This window comes from Dryobates pubescens, chromosome Z (genome assembly GCF_014839835.1).
Source record: "Dryobates pubescens isolate bDryPub1 chromosome Z, bDryPub1.pri, whole genome shotgun sequence".
Taxonomy (NCBI): Eukaryota; Metazoa; Chordata; class Aves; order Piciformes; family Picidae; genus Dryobates; species Dryobates pubescens.
The window spans coordinates 75,315,170-75,333,304 of NC_071657.1; positions in this window are offsets into that span (position 1 = coordinate 75,315,170).

Consider the following 18,135-nt stretch of genomic DNA (forward strand, 5'->3'; position numbering starts at 1 on the left):
ATAGAATAGAATAGAATAGAATAGAATTAACCAGGTTGGAAGAGACCTTTGAGATCATTGAGTCCAACCTATTATCCAACACTATCCAATCAACTAACCATGGCACTAAGTGCCTCATCCAGTCTCTTCCTAAACACCTCCAGTGATGGTGACTCCATCACCTCCCTGGGCAGCACATTCCAATGGCCAATCTCTCTTTCTATGAAGAACTTCTTCCTAACATCCAGCCTAAACTTCCCCTGGTGCAGCTTGAGACTGTGCCCTCTTGTTCTGGTGCTGGTTGCCTGGGAGAAGAGACCAACCCCCACCTGGATACATCCTCCCTTCAGGTAGTTGTAGACAGGAATAAGGTCTCCTCTGAGCCACCTCTTCTCCAGGCTAAGCAACCCCAGCTCCCTCAGCCTCTCCTCACAGGGCTTGTGCTCCAAACCCCTCCCCAGCTTTGTTGCTCTTCTCTGGACACCTTTCAGCAACTCAACATCTTTCCTAAACTGAGGGGCCCAGAACTGGACACAGTACTCGAGGTGTGGCCTAACCAGTGCAGTGTACAGGGGCAGAATGACCTCCCTGCTCCTGCTGGCCACACTGCTCCTGATACAGGCCAGGATGCCATTGGCTTTCTTACAGAGCTTGAGAAATCGTTTGATTATAGAGCAAGCAAGAAATTATAGTACTCAGGATGTTGAGAAAATGTATATGCCAATAGAAATTTAAAAATATTTGCATAAAATTGCAAAATCTTATATATTTTTTTTTTTTCCATCTCTGCTTACCACCCCCAGCTTAGCTCTTGTTGTCAAGTAAAAGTTTATACTTTTACCACAATTGAGCAGCTTTGAAGCATTTTAAAGGCCAGTCGTTCAAGGTGTTTGATAATCAAGTGGGTTTTGGTTTCACCAACAATCTTATTAAGGAGGGGTTTGAAGTTTTAAATTCAGGGTGTCAGTGGCAACAGGAAGCCCAAAGAATTCTTCTGAACCGGGAAATGATACAAGTCTTTTCTGCTAAACTTACTAGAGCTAAACATCCTGACTTCTGTTTCAAAGGGGAAAAAAATACTTAAAGAGGGTCATGCAGAGGTCAAAAAAACAAGCTCATTAAATGTGGAAACTGAAGCAGGCTGCTCTGCATGTTCAGGATGTCTAATCATCCCAGAATGACACAAATTCATGCAACTTCTATGTGTAACAGCTACCCAGAGAATCCTGCTATTTTTTGTTCTCATTCTTCTTCTATACTGCATCTCAGTAAGATGGTGTCAGCTTTTCTGGATGCTGCTATCCTCCAGGATTTGCAAAACTACTTCTGTTCCTCAGACATGTTTCCTTCTGCCCAGTCCTATTTATCTGATTCTCTCATCATTTTATGGTGTATTTGTAGACAGCCTCAAGATCAAATTCAGCGTGTTAAACCAGACTGTCTGTACACATGAAATTACCAAGGCTTTTTTATTCCTGCAGGTAGCACTGATTTGCTATGGTTGTCTTTGCAGTCTTGGAGGAGTTGAAGTTTTTCTGGTTTTCCCTTGGTGAGCCCATTGTGAATCTATCTACCACTGCCATTGACATCAAAACATTATTTGGGTTCAGTTATTTTCTCTGCAGGATATTGCATCCCCTTCATCTCTCTTGTCGATGCTGCTTTTCTTCCACTTCATCAAAAGCCTATCCTTCTACTGACCTGCCCATATCATGCCATCTTCCAATTGTTTTTCTGGCTTTTCACTGTGTTTTTCTCTTAAGTCTCTTTCACAGTTGTGTTTGCACCTAGCTATCAGATGTCACTGCTTAACCTTAATTTCTAGCCTTAATTTTTGCAGATCATTTGGGTCCTTTCAGTTTTTGTTTGTTTGTTTGTGTTTTGGGTTTCCCTGCAACATATTCTCTAGTTCTGTAAGCCAAAACTTCCCTTCTCCCTGTTTCTTCAGAAGACTTCTCTTCCAATCTGAGTGCTATCAGTCAAAAGCTTTCTTTGCCCCATGACAACATAAAGCAGGAAATAAGAACAGAACCAAGGCAAGAAATTTGAATAACATGTAGTTGAGCTAAGAGCATCTCTGTGAGGGGGAAAGGCTGGGAGACCTGGAGCTGTTTATCCTGGAGAAGAGCAGACTGAGACTGGGAGATCTTCTTGCTCAGCAAGAGCTAAGGGGTTCATGGGGAGGGCAAGAAGATGAGATCAGTCTTTTTGCTGTAGTACCAAATAACAGGACAAGGGCCAACAGGCAGAAACAGGAATCCACGAGGTTCTATCTGAACAGAAGAAAATTCTTTGGTGTGAGGGTGATGGAGCCCTGGAGCAGCCTGGCCAGGGAGCTTCTGGAGTCTCCTTCTCTGGAGAGATTCCAACCCCACTTGGCCATTGTAATCCTGGGCAAGCTGCTGCAGGTGCCTCTGCTTTAACAGGGAGGTTGGACTGAATGATCTCCAGAGATCCGTTCCAGAACTCTTTATGATGGGATTCAGTGATTCTCTGATTTTTCAGGTATTTGCTAGATTCAGGACTGGACAAATAAACTTCTGTCTTACATGCTTATTTCTAAAGGTTAGGATTTCCAGAGACTGGAGGACACTTCCAACCCCCACAATGTTAAGGGTTCTGGGATGATGTAAGAGAAGACATAAACAATTCTAATAAATTGTATAAGTTTACAGATTCAAGGACTTCTCTGCATGCACTATTCTACCTTGTTTTCATACAAAATTAGATCATAAAGTCTTCCTGGCACTGGTGATATCTTTAATTTATTTATTTAATGCACTTAGCCCAGCTTGTAAATAACTACATTGTAAAACATTTACATGCTTTTTTGTTCTGTTCTGTTTGGGTTTTTTTCTCTTTGTTTATGTTTTATAAAGTTACTTCCAAAAGAATCATGAATCATATAAAGCTTTATTTCAGATCCTGATTTTGAACTGGCTGTAAAATCTCATTTTTTCAAGCCTTCTTTCCTTACCTTTAAAGTTATCTTTATATGTCTAAGTGTTGTCCCAATTGTCATTGTTGTTTTAGACTTTAGGGAAATATTTTTGTAATAGATTGACCTTAATAGACTTTTTTGGGGTCAAAATACAGACTTTAAAGCAAAAAGCAAACAAATTTTAGCAATTTTTGGGTTTAGTAGAAAGACATTGAAATGCTGCTAAGTGAAAATGTCTTTTCACCAGTTGACCTGTGTTGTTCATACTCAAAAAGGATCTTACCATGAGCACAAAGACAGTAAATTGGAAGGGCTCTCTTTGCCCTCATATATTTCCATTCCCTCTTTGCCCTCATATATTTCCATTCATTTTTCTTGTACATTTTCTTGTACAGTGTTTGGTGATATGTTGGACTCAATGATCTTGAAGGTCTCTTCCAACCTGGTCTATTTTTTCTATTCTATTCTATTCTATTCTATTCTATTCTATTCTATTCTATTCTATTCTATTCTATTCTATTCTACTCTACTCTACTCTACTCTACTCTACTCTACTCTATTCTATTCTATTGCAATTGATTAGCATAACCAGCCATGGTGATGTACAAAATATATCCAAGAATTTGAGTCCAATCTGTGCTAGTGTAGAGCCATGGACCAACAGTGATAAGGAAAATTCTGTTAACTTGAAACCTCGAGGGAAGAAATGGACTGAGTTGTTCTCTATTTGCATTGTTGGAAATCACCATAGTAGAGTGAAAGCATGTCTCTTTAAATTAAATTTGTCTGTCTTTTGGAAAATGCTTCAGAGGCAAAAGGTGAGTAGAAACGAGAGGAGAGGAGACCCGGGGAGGGGAGACTCAGGAAGGGGAGGAGACTCGAGGAGACTCGAGGAGACTTGAGGAGAGGAGACTCGAGGAGAGGAGACTCGAGGAGACTCGAGGAGACTCGAGGAGAGAAGAGGTCTCCATCCATGGCTTTGGGGGAGTCATTCTTGTTTTATGGAAAATGAATTTATTACATTATTGTGTCTTAAATGCATACTTTTTCATGTCCTTACTACAGAACAATTCCTGTTTTTCACATGCTATGTATTATTTGGTAATGTTTCCCTGCTTTATGTAGGTGCATTTATTCACTTTAAGAAGAATAAACACTCACATTTTCCTTGCAGTGAATAACTGGTTGAAAAAGACATATTCAGTAAAAAATGTACTAGAACTACAGATTGTTGATTGTTTCTTTCACAAAACTCAAATAAAGATTTTAGCCCAGCTCCTGACTGACTGTTCCAAATGATGTATTTCAAAGCAAACTATGATAATTGAAAGGCTCAGGAGTTAAGAGGAATGTAGATAGACTTTCAAATTAACAGGGAAAATCTGTGCAATATCAGTGACAATGTTTCACTGAGTGCCCTGTGAAACTCAGTTGGCTGCCTGTCTGAGGTGGCTGTTGTAAAGGGGTCATCACCCATGGTGATGACTCCAAAGATGGTCAGTTCAGTGTCAATGACACTAATCTAAAATATTCTTCACAGAATCATAGAATTATTGAGGCTGGAAAAGACCCCTGAGATCATCAAGTCCAGCCTATGACCTAAGACCATCACATCAGCTAAACCATGCCACCAAGTGCCGCATCCAATCTTTTCTTAAACACCCGCAGTGATGGCGACCCCACCACCTCCCTGGGCAGTCCATCCCAGTGCCAAATAAGCCTTTCTGTGAGTAAGTGCTTCCTAATATGTAACCTAAACCTCCCCTGGCACAGCTTCATACCATGACCTCTTGTCCTGTCACCAGGTGCCTGGGAGAAGAGCCCGATGTCCACCTGCCTACAACTTCCTTTTAGGTAGCTGTAGACAGTGATAAGGTCCCCTCTAGTTCTCTTCCAGGCTGCCCCAGCTCCCTCAGCCTTTCCTCATCAGACTTTCCCTCCAGTCCCATCCAGTCCCTTGATACAAGCCAAGGGCTGGAAGGAGGAGCCAGGGAATTCCAGGCCTTTCAGCCTGACCTCAGTGCCAGGCAAGATTATGGAACAGGTCATCTTGAGTGCAGTCACACAGCATTTCCAGGATGGCCAAGGGATCAGGCCCAGCAAGCATGGATTTAGGAAGGGCAGGTCCTGCCTGACCAACATGATCTCCTTCTATGAGCAGGTGACCCGACTGGTGGATGTGGGGAGGCCTGTGGATGTAGTCTACCTGGACCTCAGCAAGGCCTTTGACAGCATCCCCCACAGCAAACTCTTGGCCAAGCTGTCAGCCCATGGCTTGGACAGCAGCACTCTGTGCTGGGTTAGGAACTGGCTGGAGGGCTGAGCCCAGAGAGTGGTGGTGAATGGTGCCACATCCAGCTGGCAGCCAGTCACCAGTGGTGTGCCCCAAGGACAATATCTTTCAATATCTTGACAATCTGGATGAGGGCATTGAGTCCATCATCAGTAAATTTGCTGACGACACCAAGCTGGGGGCAGGAGTTGATCTGTTAGAGGGTAGGAGGGCCCTGCAGAGGGACCTTGACAGGTTGGACAGATGGGCAGAATCCAATGGCATGGGATTTAACACATCCAAGTGCCTGGTTCTACACATTGGCCTCAAAAACCCCATGCAGTGCTACAGGTTGGGGTCAGAGTGGCTGGAGAGCTGCCAGGCAGAGAGGGACCCTGGGGGTACTGGTTGATAGTCAGCTGAACATGAGCCAGCAGTGTACCCAGGTGGCCAAGAAGGCCACCTGGGATGCTTGATGTCATGGTTAAGTTAATTACATAGTGTTGGATGATAGGTTGGACATCATGATCTCAAAGGTCTCTTTATACCTGGTTAATTCTATTCTATTCTATTCTATTCTATTCTATTCTATTCTATTCTATTCTATTCTATTCTATTCTATTCTATTCTATTCTATTCTATCCAGTTCTGGGCCCCTCAGTTTAGGAAAGATGTTGAGTTGCTGGAAGGTGTCCAGAGAAGGGCAACAAAGCTGGGGAGGGGTTTGGAGCACAAGCTCTATGGGGAGAGGCTGAGAGAGATGGGGTTTCTTAACCTGGAGAAGAGGAGGCTCAGAGACCTTATTGCTCTCTACAACTACCAGAAGGGAGGATGTATCCAGGTGGGGGCTGGTCTCTTCTCCCAAGCAACCAGCACCAGAACAAGAGGACACAATCTCAAGCTGCACCAGGGGAAGTTTAGGCTGGATGTTAGGAAGAAGTTCTTCATAGAAAGAGAGATTGGCCATTGGAATGTGCTGCCCAGGGAGGTGGTGGAGTCACCATCACTGGAGGTGTTTAGGAAGAGACTGGATGAGACACTTACTGCCATAGTTTAGTTGATTAGATGATGTTGGGTGAGAGGTTGCACTCGATGATCACAAAGGTCTTTTTCAACCTGGTTAATTATTTGTTTTTATATGCCATTGGCCTTCCATGCCCCCTGGGCACACTGCTGACACGTGTTCATCTGCTCTCACTCAGCACTCCCATGCCCCTCTCTGTCAGGCTAATCTCCAGCCACTCACCCCCCAGTCTGTAGCACTGCACGGGGTTATTGGAGCCAAAGTGCAGGGCCATGCACTTGGCCTTGTTGAAGCTCATACCATTGATAAAGATTGATGTGCTTTGATTTGTAGCTTAAATATAAAGATTTTTTAAGTATCTCCCAATGGACAGCTAATGAAAAGGAACCTCTTGGCTGTCCCACTGGATGGGTAAAGATTTGGGCATTTTGTTGGAACCTGCTCTTCACAGCGAGCCTCTGGAAATACATCAAAAAATATGGAATGATGTTGAATTTCCAAGGAAAAGGAGCCTTAAGCATTCAAAGGCATATGCAGTGCCATTATATCTCTGTAGTTAACTTATCCTGAAAGTAGTAAAGCTGATATTTAATATTTGGCTTTATTCCAGTTTCTGAGAGAAAACTTAAGGGAGATTACAGCCTTAAATTCCAATGTACAAGTTTTTTGCTGATTTTTTTTTTCTTGTATCCTTGCATACATCCATACTCTAAAGGATAGGTTTATGAAGCAATTCATACTTATAAAGCAACCCAAGAGGCTTGAGTACTCTTAATAAGCTTTGTGTATTGGTATGCATTATATTGTACAAAGCATCCAAATCTTTTGGCTGTTACAACCAAAATACACATTCTGCTTAGACTATTTTTGTTTAAAAGGTTTACAGGGCTTTCACTTTCTTCCCCTCATCCCATCCCTTTTCTCATTTATACTCTGTGCTTGAGACTTCTTAAGGCAAGCTAAGAGAATAATCTGCTCACTTCTAATTAATTTCAATGGGAACTGTGTGGCTAAATCCCTTATTTTGAAAATATCAGCCAGTTTTTCACCTGCACTGACTTTCTTCTGTAGTTAAAGGGACTTAATTTGTCTTTGCCCTAACCTTACAGCTACTCTGCACTTGTGTCAGTAACTCCATAAGGCAATGAGCAACAAAAAACAGGCCCAAAGGGGCCTGTGGAGATTAAGATTGTTTTTATGGGTAGATATTTTTGCCTTTTTATGCATCTTATCTACATGTGGCGACACCTCTTGGCTTTTCTCTACAGGACTTCTATTCTGGAGGATACTACCAGGAAATAAAGATCTTGGGTTTTTGACGTGTCCTTAACAATGGAAGGAAGGTCGCAGTGGGTTGACATTTATTTAGATATTTTTAAAACAAAGTACCAGATGAGATATGATCCAGAAATGTCAACACATTTAGCAAACCTTTTTCTGTCACTTTCAAAGTCATTGTGATTCTTATTTTTTTTTTAAATTTCCTTTCTCCACCTGTTTTTTTATCCCCACATTCAAGTCTAAACAATACTGCACAATATTGCACTGATCCACACTTCCTCAACATTAAGTGGGAGAAAGACCATCAGCCATCAGAATTAAAGTCCCCATGTATCTCACAGTCTGGGGGAGAGTCTTTGTCTGAGTAGCAAAAGTGGGGAAGACATTTCCTTGGCTTGGTAGTGTTTTTGCTGTGTCATTTCTGGTGTAAACCACTCTTAACATCTTGAAACTGCCTCTCTGAGTAGACTCCTGCAGCTTGGAGTTAAGGTTGCAATTTTCTCATCTGCTGAATGGATTTGTTTTTTTTTCCTCTTCTATGGGGAAAAAAAATTTAAAGTGTCTGAGCAATGTAGAAGTCTAAATCCCATTGAATGTCACTTGGAATAAAATTATCAAAAGCTTTTTTATTCTCAGAGCTTATACTTGTCAGATGAACAATCTGCCATGGCTGTCACAAATCATCTCTTCTAGACTCATTTTCACATCTAATTTCCTAATAGAAAAAAAAATAAAAAGAAAGGAAAAAAAAATCAGCAGTCCATGTTGTTTGAGGGGTAAGTTGGTCAGGAAATAGTGTGTTTTGCTAGGTAGACCTCACACAGCTCTTCATCTCTAAGACATTAAAAGATATTCTTTTGGGCCACTTGACCTTTTTGTTATGCAGATATTCTTGCAAGAATATTGTGGCAAATTGAATTTGCCTTGACACTCCTGCTCCATTCTGGCAAAATGACACAAAATCCATACTGTACCCATTAATGTCAGACTAACACATACTTGTTGCTGCAGGTTTTACTGTTATTGCTATTCCCTTAGCTCTCCTTTGTACCCCAAGGTATGTGCCTAAAAATATGTGCACTTTGTGACTCATAAAATATATTTGGCCTGTGCATAGGCAGGTAGAAACAGGTAGAAAGGAATATGATGGCTGAAATGGCCACGGAATAATCTGCTAATGGCATGTATCTGCTCCTCTGTGATGTACAGATACCATCACAGAATCAGAGAATGTCTTGAATTGGAAGGGACCTTAAAGATCATCCAGTTCCAGCATCCCTGCCATGGGCAGCAACATCGCCCACCAGACCAGGCTGCTCAAAGCCTCATCTAGCCTGGTCTTAAATGTTTCTAGTGATGAGCTGTCCACAGCTTTTCTGAGCTGTTCTAGTGTCTCACCAGCCTCATGGAGAACTTTCTTTCTAATATCTAGACTAAATCTACTCTCCTAAGTCTTCTCTCCTTCAGGGTGAACACCACCAAATGGCTCAACCTTTCTTTGTAGACGAGGTGCTCCAGACCTCTGATCATGGTTGTGGCCCTCCCCTGGAATTCTTTCACATGCTTCTCAACTTTACATTGCAGCACATATTTCCTGAACCTAGAGTAGCTTCCTAACTGGCAAAACCTATTTTCTCCAGAGAAATTTGCTTCCTCAGATTCAGATAAGCTAGTTGGGTTCAAAGTGCTCTAGATAATGTGCAATCATTTGCTGTGAGATTAGTCTGCTATGTTCTTAGGTAGATTTTGGTTCTTAATACATCGAGGTATGAGAAAATTTTCTGCTCTTTCTTGTTGATTTGCTGCAAAGTTCGATTTTAAAATGCATTTTTTGGGGGGGTGTCAATATTCTGAAGCTTATCTTCTTATCAATAAACAGGCAGGCAGTTATTTCTGACAAGTAATGCTAACATAATGCAATGAATGTCTATTTATCATCTCAGTCTCCTAACATGGCCAAATGCTGTATCCCTGTTGCTTATTGTTCCATTTTCATTGCATTATCTTCAGTTGCTGTAGATTTGGGCAAAAGTCAGTCTGTGGAGAATCTTTGTTGAAAAGATTTGATGTCTCAATGTTTAATACATAATGTAGGACATATTTTGTAATGGGGTAAGGAAAGAGCTTTTAATACTCCGAGAAGTATTGTGGCATCTAGATTCTTACTTGTGCAGTTGAGCTATTTCAAAACAAACAAAAAATTAATACAGTTCCTTGAGAATTCAGTTGTTATTGTTTGTGAAATAAATAATTTTGCATTAGTGGAGGAAGATAATTCATGAAATAATGAGATAAAGCAGATGTCTGCTTTCACCATTGCTTATAGGGAGTTAATAGCACTGCTTTTCAGTATCATTGAAGTGGTAGATCATGAACATTTATATGCAGCAAATAACTAAATGCATGTATTCAAATAAATGAATGCCAACAGGCATAGGACTAGCTAAGTGTCTGATTATTTTATGTGCAAGTCTAATTTCTGTACACAAACATGCTGATTTTTTTCTGGCTCTCTCTTTTTATTTTTTTTTTTTCCAAATGCAGAAGCCAAGTGAACTGGTTTGAAAATACAGTCTCTAGGATTACTGTGCTGTGGGCCTATACAAGAGGGATATGAACATGCTGGAACGTGTCCAGAGAAGGGTCATGAGGATGATCAGAGGGCTGGAGCACCTCTCCTATGAGGACAGACTAAAGGAGTTGGGGCTGGTCAGTCTGGAGAAAAGGCGGCTCCCAGATGACCTGATTGTGGCCTTCCAGTATCTGAAGAGGGCCTACAAGAAGGCTGGGGAGGGACTTCTCAGGATCTCAGGTAGTGATAGGACTAGGGGGAATGGAATGAAGCTGGAGGTGGGGAGATTCAGACTAGATGTGAGGAAGAAGTTCTTTGCTGTGAGAGTGGTGAAGCCCTGGAATGGGTTGTCCAGGGAGGTGGTTGAGGCCCCATCCCTGGAAGTGTTTAAGGCCAGGCTGGATGAGGCTCTGGCCAGGCTGATCTAGTGTGGGGTGTCCCTGCTCATGGCACGGGGGTTGGAACTAGATGATCCTTGTGGTCCCTTCCAGCCCTGAGTGATTCTATGATTCTAATGTCTTACTTAATAAAAATGTCAACATCTTTGAAATTTTCCATATGAACACAGATGTTTCTAGGATAACTTTGGACTAGTTAAATTGTGAGGGAGGCTGGCTGACCCTGGGAATATGCTGCCAGAAGTTGTCTCATGCTTTTTGATATTTTTTTTTTTTTTCCTCAATAGATTCATATATTCTTCTTCCCAGTAGACCCTCCTAAACTACTACTGGTAACATTAAGGATGCCACTTTCTGGCTGACACTGAACAGTACTTAACCCTTCCCTGTAAATGGTATATACAAACCTAAGAATGTGTGTGAACTGGTCCATGCTTGAGACCACAGCTAGAAATATCTCATAGAAATTTAGGAAGTTAAAATAGATTTGATTTACTTAACGTTATTAACATTTAGTTAACATTAAGTCTGCCAAAGAACCTCTAATAAAATGTCTATGCTGCAAAGAATTTCTATAATTGTTTATTAAAAATTATTCTGAAATTCTTATTAAGTATTTGTACATGCAGTCTGAATACTAAGATGAGATGTTAGTATGACTTATTTAAAGCAGATGGGCAGGGAAAACACATTTTTGTTGTCACACACAAGAGAGACATGGAAAGAATTTAGAGAATCCAAGACTCTCAACCTCAATGTCATGGTTGAAGGAACAGAGAGGACCCTTGGCCAGGTTGCTGGTGACACCAGAGGAGTAGCTTACCTGTGAGGAGTAGCTTACATGCATCAGGCTGTCTTGCCTCTCAGTGAGATCTGGACAGGATGGACATTTGGGGGAGAGGAATAAGGGCAAACATAAGATCCTGCATCTTGGGTGGAATAACCCCCTATACCAGTACAGTTCAGGGGCTGACCTTCTGGAAATCAGCTCTGCAGAGAAAGAATTAAGAGTGCTGGTAGACAAAAAGTTCACCATGAGCCAGCAATGTGCCTTTGTGGCCAGGAAGGCAAATGGTCTCCTGGGGTGCCTGAAGACAAGTGTGGCTAGCAGTCAAGGTAGGTTTCCCTCCCCTCGTCAGTCCTCATCTAGAGTCCTGGGTTCACTTCTGGGCTCCCCAGTTCAAGAGAGACAAGGAATTATTTGAGACAATCCAGTGGAGACCACAAAGATGCTGAGGGGACTGGACCATCTCTGTGAGGAAAGGCTGAGAGACCTGGGGCTGTTCAGCCTTAAGAAGAGCAGACTATCAATATCTAAAGGTGTGATTGGGGGTGGGGTCTTCATGACGAGGAGGCCAGATTATTTTCAGTGGTGCCCAGTGACATGTCAAGGAGGAACAGACAAATTGGAAACAAGAAGATTCCATCTGGACATAAGGAAAAGCTTTGTTGTGAGGGTTCCAGAGCCTTGGAGCAGGCTGCCCAGAGAGGTTGTGGAGTTTCCTCCTCTGGAGAGATTCCAGAACCACCTGGACAGTGTGATCCTGGACAAACTGCTCTGGGTGCCCCAGCACCTGGGATTCTGAGATTCTGTAATTCTGTAATCTTTTTCTGGGCAAGAGAGGACAGGAACAATTGGAAGTTGGTTTCCACTACTCACCTGATCTGACAGATGCAAAAGATGTTTATGAAATGATAAAAATTGTATCACTGTAACTGCATCAAGAGATGCTTGCAGCAATGCATACTGTACATTTGGAATGAAAATTCAGCTTTTCATCTATGCCAGGGACCTAATATATGTAGATCTTCTGAGCAAAACACCTAGGGAAAAAAACCAAACCCAACCAAAACCCTATAGCAATGTGCTAGCATTTTGCTGTTGCTCAGGCTAGTACAAACACAGGATGAAGGATGTGCAATATAAAGGGAATTACTCAACTGCCTCACCACCAGCATAGTCAACAGTACATTAAATATAGCATGTGTCTTACTGAGCAGTGTCTGTACTTCCAGCTTACCCTGGCCAGTATATAGAATCGTAGAACCACTAAGGTTAGAAAAGACCTCTAAGATACAACTCCTCTGGCAGATAAATTATGAGGGAATGTGCAGAACTTCTTTCCAGTACTTAACATAGTGCACATTGAATGCAGCTGGCTGTGTGAGGTTTTGTGGCCCATGGAGGCTAATGCCAGAGCAGCTGAGGTGAAGAAGAGCAGATGGCTATTCTTTTTGATATTAAGAGGATGCAGGTTTAGAACAGACACACACACAAAAAAAAAATAAAATAAAAATTTCAAATTGCAGAGCTCATTTTCTATTGCAGTGAGGAACAAAGTTATAAATGGCTTCTGAAATGCGTTAGATGCATCCTTGGATGCATCCACATGAAGATGAGCATATAAATGCCTCCTGAGGACATATGGCAACATCCAGCTGCCACCAGCTGGAAGGCTCTCTGGCAGTAGCAAAGAGTGCATTACCACCCTGCTTCTTCATCCCCTTTCCCCTAAGCATCTGGTCACTGTAAGAGACAGGACCCTGGGCTGAATGGACCTGCTCCTGACCATTTTTATGCCAGGCTATGTTTGTAAAATTGATAAATAGCTCAGCTGCTCTGAAATAAAAGTAAGGTAAGGCAGGACATGTTGTTGCATACCAGGTGTTGTACAGCAGCTGCAGGATGGCACAGCCTCCTGTTCTAAGTCTTTCTCCATTCCCATTCTGAAGTCCCTTTGTGAAAGCTTCCTTTCACAGCTACCTTCCAGAAGGAGCCATAATTTGACTCCTGTTGATAGCTGTCAGTAGGCAATGTTTGGATCTTAGCTATGCTTTACCTTTAGAAATTTTCAGGCCACAGGGTTGCAAAGCTTGGACCTGTTTGTGTTCAAACACCTGACAACAGCATTTCTCCAGAGAGGCAACATAGTACAATATACCCTGTGCCAGCTCATGGATTTTCTTCCAAATCCTAGCAATCTCTCTTTTCCTGGAAATGCTTTGGCTCTGTTGCTAGAGTGCATGCCATGCTTTGACAAAGTTTTTCCTGGTCATGGACAATAAATTGAGCAAAACCCATGCACAGTGTTTTTCATACAGCAAACTAATTTAGACATCAAAGAAGTGCATCTGTGAGGGTAGTAAAGAAAATTCTCCACTATTTTTTTATTAATTAATTTCTTCTCTTTATTCCCCTCCTTACTTGCAGGCTCTGTTTTCCGAATGCTTACTCTGAGCAATGAAAATTGTTTTCAGTTTAACTGTTCCTTTCTGGGACTTTTATTTTATTTTTTTTTTTTTTTTTTTAGGGGGGATGAGGGCAGGGGAGGGGTGAGATCCTGTTGTTCTTTATTTTCTATGCACTATTTTTCTATTACACTACATAATAACATTGTGAAGAATGCCACTTGACAACCTCATTTTATCTGCAGAATACTTTCTCTGGTAAAGAAATATCTGATGTAGAAACAATAACCACTGTGACTGACAGTATCAGTTTCAACACAGTTTGGGTTTAGTTTTCACATAATAAAGTATATTTTATTTTTGTGGTGCCTATTTCAAGTAAGTCTTGTTACCTTGTTGCCTAGTATAGCAGGATGGGTGATACTTTTTCCTCTTTTGTCCTTTTGACAGGAATTTTTTACAGTACATAATTGACCTCTGATGAAGTAGTTTGGACCTGGAATAGCATGTGTCATTGTGTAACTGCTAGGTAAAGTAACTACTCTTTTCTTCTCCTTGTTTTTGCTCTTGCAGTTTCCCATTAGTCTGAAGATGATTATTTTTCTCATGCCTGTAGCAAAGGTAAGACTTTGCCACTTCTGCCTTCCCATAGTTCTGTCATTATCCATCTAGGTCCAGAATTAAGTGTAACTGGAGTGGGGCTGCAATAGAGTGTTACCACACTAGCCTTTCACCTCTAAGACCCAATTTCACATATAGGTGTCAATTAGAAGTAATTTTGCTCTCCTGCTTATACCATTTATCCACAAAATGATAGCAGCCTGACTCAGCTGTCCATCCTTGCTGGGTAGAGACATGGGGTCTTGGATTGCAGAGGTGCTGCATTGGTCTGGAGGTTTGCAGGAACCCTTCACTACAAGCATAGTGCCATGTGCCAACCTTTTTCATGCTTACAAGCACAAAATTCACTCCTTAATTGAAGAGCAGTTCCATTGGAAGTAGAAGAGTTCAAGTCCTGTAACAATTTTTTGTGTGTCTGGAAAGCTTTAAAGCACTTAGTCCATTTTTGTGTGTGTCTGTGTCTCTGTGTGTGCCTGTGTTTTAAGTCTCCTTGTTGAGCTGTGCTATTACTAATGTGTAAGCTGACAGTCCCTGGGCAACAGGAACAGAAGACAAAACCTCTATTGCAAGTCTGCTGCTGTACTAGCAGCTGAGGGGTGATTACTGTTCCACAGCCAGCACGTAGGTGTATAAGAAACAATTATTTGCAGTTTCATTGTGTTCCTGCTGGTTCTTTTATTGCAAGAAATAATCAGGTGGCAAGCTGAAAATGAACAAAAAAAAGGAAGTGCTTTTTCATACAGCTCCTAGATGTGTCGTGCAGCTCATTGTTGTGGGGGGTATTGTGGAAGAAAAGGGATTGGAAAGGTTAAATTTGGTTATGCTTGTGAATGGTAAATCCACTTGAGGCTACTAAATGTGATTGGAATGCAAACCACAGCCAGGAAGACCTTGCATTTCTAACTGCTGGAAGATGAGGTGGTGCACCAAGGTTTTTTCCATGCATCTCCTGCTTTACATGCTCTGCCTCCTCCAGCTGTTGCTGGGGACAGGTTACTGTATTAGACAGACCTTTGGTCTGACCTGTTATGGCAATTCTTTTGTTTTTATGTCTTCTGAGATTTATTTTTTTAATCATAGCTGTTGTGAGCAATTGTATGAAGCAAAGCTTCTGATAGTTCCCAGGAAATGTGGGATCTGTCTAAGGAATGAATTTAGCATGGAAAGAGTTCATTCAGAGGTGTTAAAATTTTATGGTGATAATAAACATAAGCACAAAGGTGATAGGATCATTTCCTGTTGTTCTTGATAGGTTTTGGTGTCATAAGGCCCTAAGGTATTTTCATAACTTTTGTCTTGATTTGTTTGCTTTCTGGTAATGTTTGTTCTCAGTGTCACAAGCCCTGCATGCTATCTCCTGAAAACAGCAATGTGGTCCTAGAGAAGGTTGTCACACAGCTGGTTTCAGTCTTAGTATAACAGTTATTGTTCTACTTCCCCACCCCTCCCCCCATATTTATTCCTGTTGAACCCCTCAATTATTTTTGCTTTCCTTTACGCAGAACTAAACAGAAATAGCCCTAAAATGTCCTTGTTAAAGGCATTTTTGATTCATGGCAGGCAACTTACATTTTCACAGATTTATCTACACTAATTTTACTTTCATAATAGCCACTGAATCAGGACAGTACACTGTTTCCTCAAAACTATTATGGCCAGGTTCTTCCAGAGGCTTTATTATTTCAGTTGTTAAAAAAAATTATTCAAAGTAAAGTGATATGAGCTCAGAATTGTTCAAGCAGTTACACATTAAAGCTCCTGTTTGCAATGACTTGCTACAATGTACAGTATTACCAATTCATTACACATAATTTTACTCCCCATTTGATTCTAAACTCAGAGATATTAGAGTCTGTACTGACCAATTTGAGAAACCCAGTTTGCTAGTTACAAAATTTGCCAATTTTATTCAATACATATAATGCTTTCCCCTTTTTCAGTGTATTTGGGTCTTTCCAACTGCTTATTAGTCTGTGCAGTTTTCCATACCTTCTCAGTAACAACTCCAGTAAATGTGTGTCCCCTGTAGAATCATAGAATTATTTCAGTTGGGAAAGACCTCTAAGACCACTGAATCCAGCCTTCAACCTAAGATGGCCCCTAAGCTGTGTCCTGAAGTGCCATGTCCCCATGACTGCTTCTTGAAGACCTCCAGGGGTGGTGACTCCACCACGTCTCTGGGCAGCCTGTTCCAACCCCCTACCACCCTTTAAGTAAAGAATTTTTTCCCAATAGGCAACCTAAACTTCTCCTGGCACAATTCCAGGTTATTTTCTGTTGTTCTATTACTTCAAACTAGGGTCAAGGGACCAACTCCCACCTGGCTTCAGCCTCCTTTCAGAGTCATGAGGTTTTCCTTCAGCCTCCTCTTCTCCAAACTAAATAATCCCAGTTCTCTCAGGCATTCCCAGAATTTCAGGGGCTGGAATGGACCTCAGAAGATCATCTAGTCTAACCTATAGTCCTCACCAGCCCTTCACCAGCTTTATTACCCTTCTCTAGACATGTTCCAGCAACTCAGGGTTCTTCTTGGAGTGAGGCGCCCAAAACTGAACCCGGCATTTGGTTTGGAAGGAATACTTACAAGTCATCTACCGTAAGTCCCCTGAAGAGAACGTGCACATCTTAAGTAGAGAAGATTAAAGACAGGATGAGGGACAACTAACATGGAGGGAGCTGAAGCACTCAACAATATTTTGCCTGAGTGTTCAGAGGAAATCTCTCTTAGAATAGAATACAATAGAATAGAATAGAATAGAATAGAATAGAATAGAATAGAATAGAATAGAATAGAATTAACCATGTTGGAAGAGACCTTTGAGATCATCATGTCCAACCTATCATCCAACACTATCCAATCAACTAAACCATGGAACCAAGCATCCTGTCAAGCCTCGCCCTGAACACCCCCAGCGACGGCGACCCCACCACCTCCTCAGGCAGCCCATTCCAGTGGGCAATCACTCTCTCTGTGTAAAACTTCCTCCTAACCTCCAGCCTAAACCTCCCCTGGCACAGCCTGAGACTGTGTCCTCTTGTTCTGGTACTGGTTGCCTGGGAGAAGAGACCAACCTCCGCTTCACTACAACCCCCCTTCAGGTAGTTGTAGAGAGCAATAAGGTCACCCCTGAGTCTCCTCTTCTCCAGACTAAGCAACCCCAGCTCCCTCAGCCTCTCCTCATAGGGCTTGTGTTCCAAGCCCCTCACCAACCTTGTTGCCCTTTTCTGGACACGCTCCAACAAGTCAACATCCTTCCTAAACTGAGGGGCCCAGAACTGGACACAGTACTCAAGGTGCGGCCTAACCAGTGCAGTGTCCAGGGGCAGAATGACCTCCCTGCTCCTGCTGGCCACACTGTTCCTGATGCAGGCCAGGATGCCATTGGCCCTCCTGGCTGCCTGGGCGCACTACAGGCTCATGTTCAGTCTACCGTCAACCAGCACCCCCAGGTCCCTCTCAGCCTGACTGCTCTCCAGCCACTCTGACCCCAGCCTGTAGCTCTGCATGGGGTTGTTGTGGCCAAGTGCAGAACCCGGCACTTGGATGTGTTAAATCTCATGCCGTTGGACTCTGCCCATCTGTCCAGCCTGTCGAGGTCCCTCTGCAGAGCCTCTCAACCCTCCAGCAGATCAACTCCTGCCCCCAGCTTGGTGTTGTCAGCAAATTTACTGATGATGGACTCGATGCCCTCGTCCAGATCATCAATAAAGATGTTAAAGAGCATGGGGCCCAGCACTGATCCCTGGGGCACACCACTAGTGACTGGCTGCCAGCTGGATGTGGCGCCATTCACCACCACTCTCTGGGCTCGGCCCTCCAGCCAGTTTCTAACCCATTGCAGTGTGCTCCCATCCAAG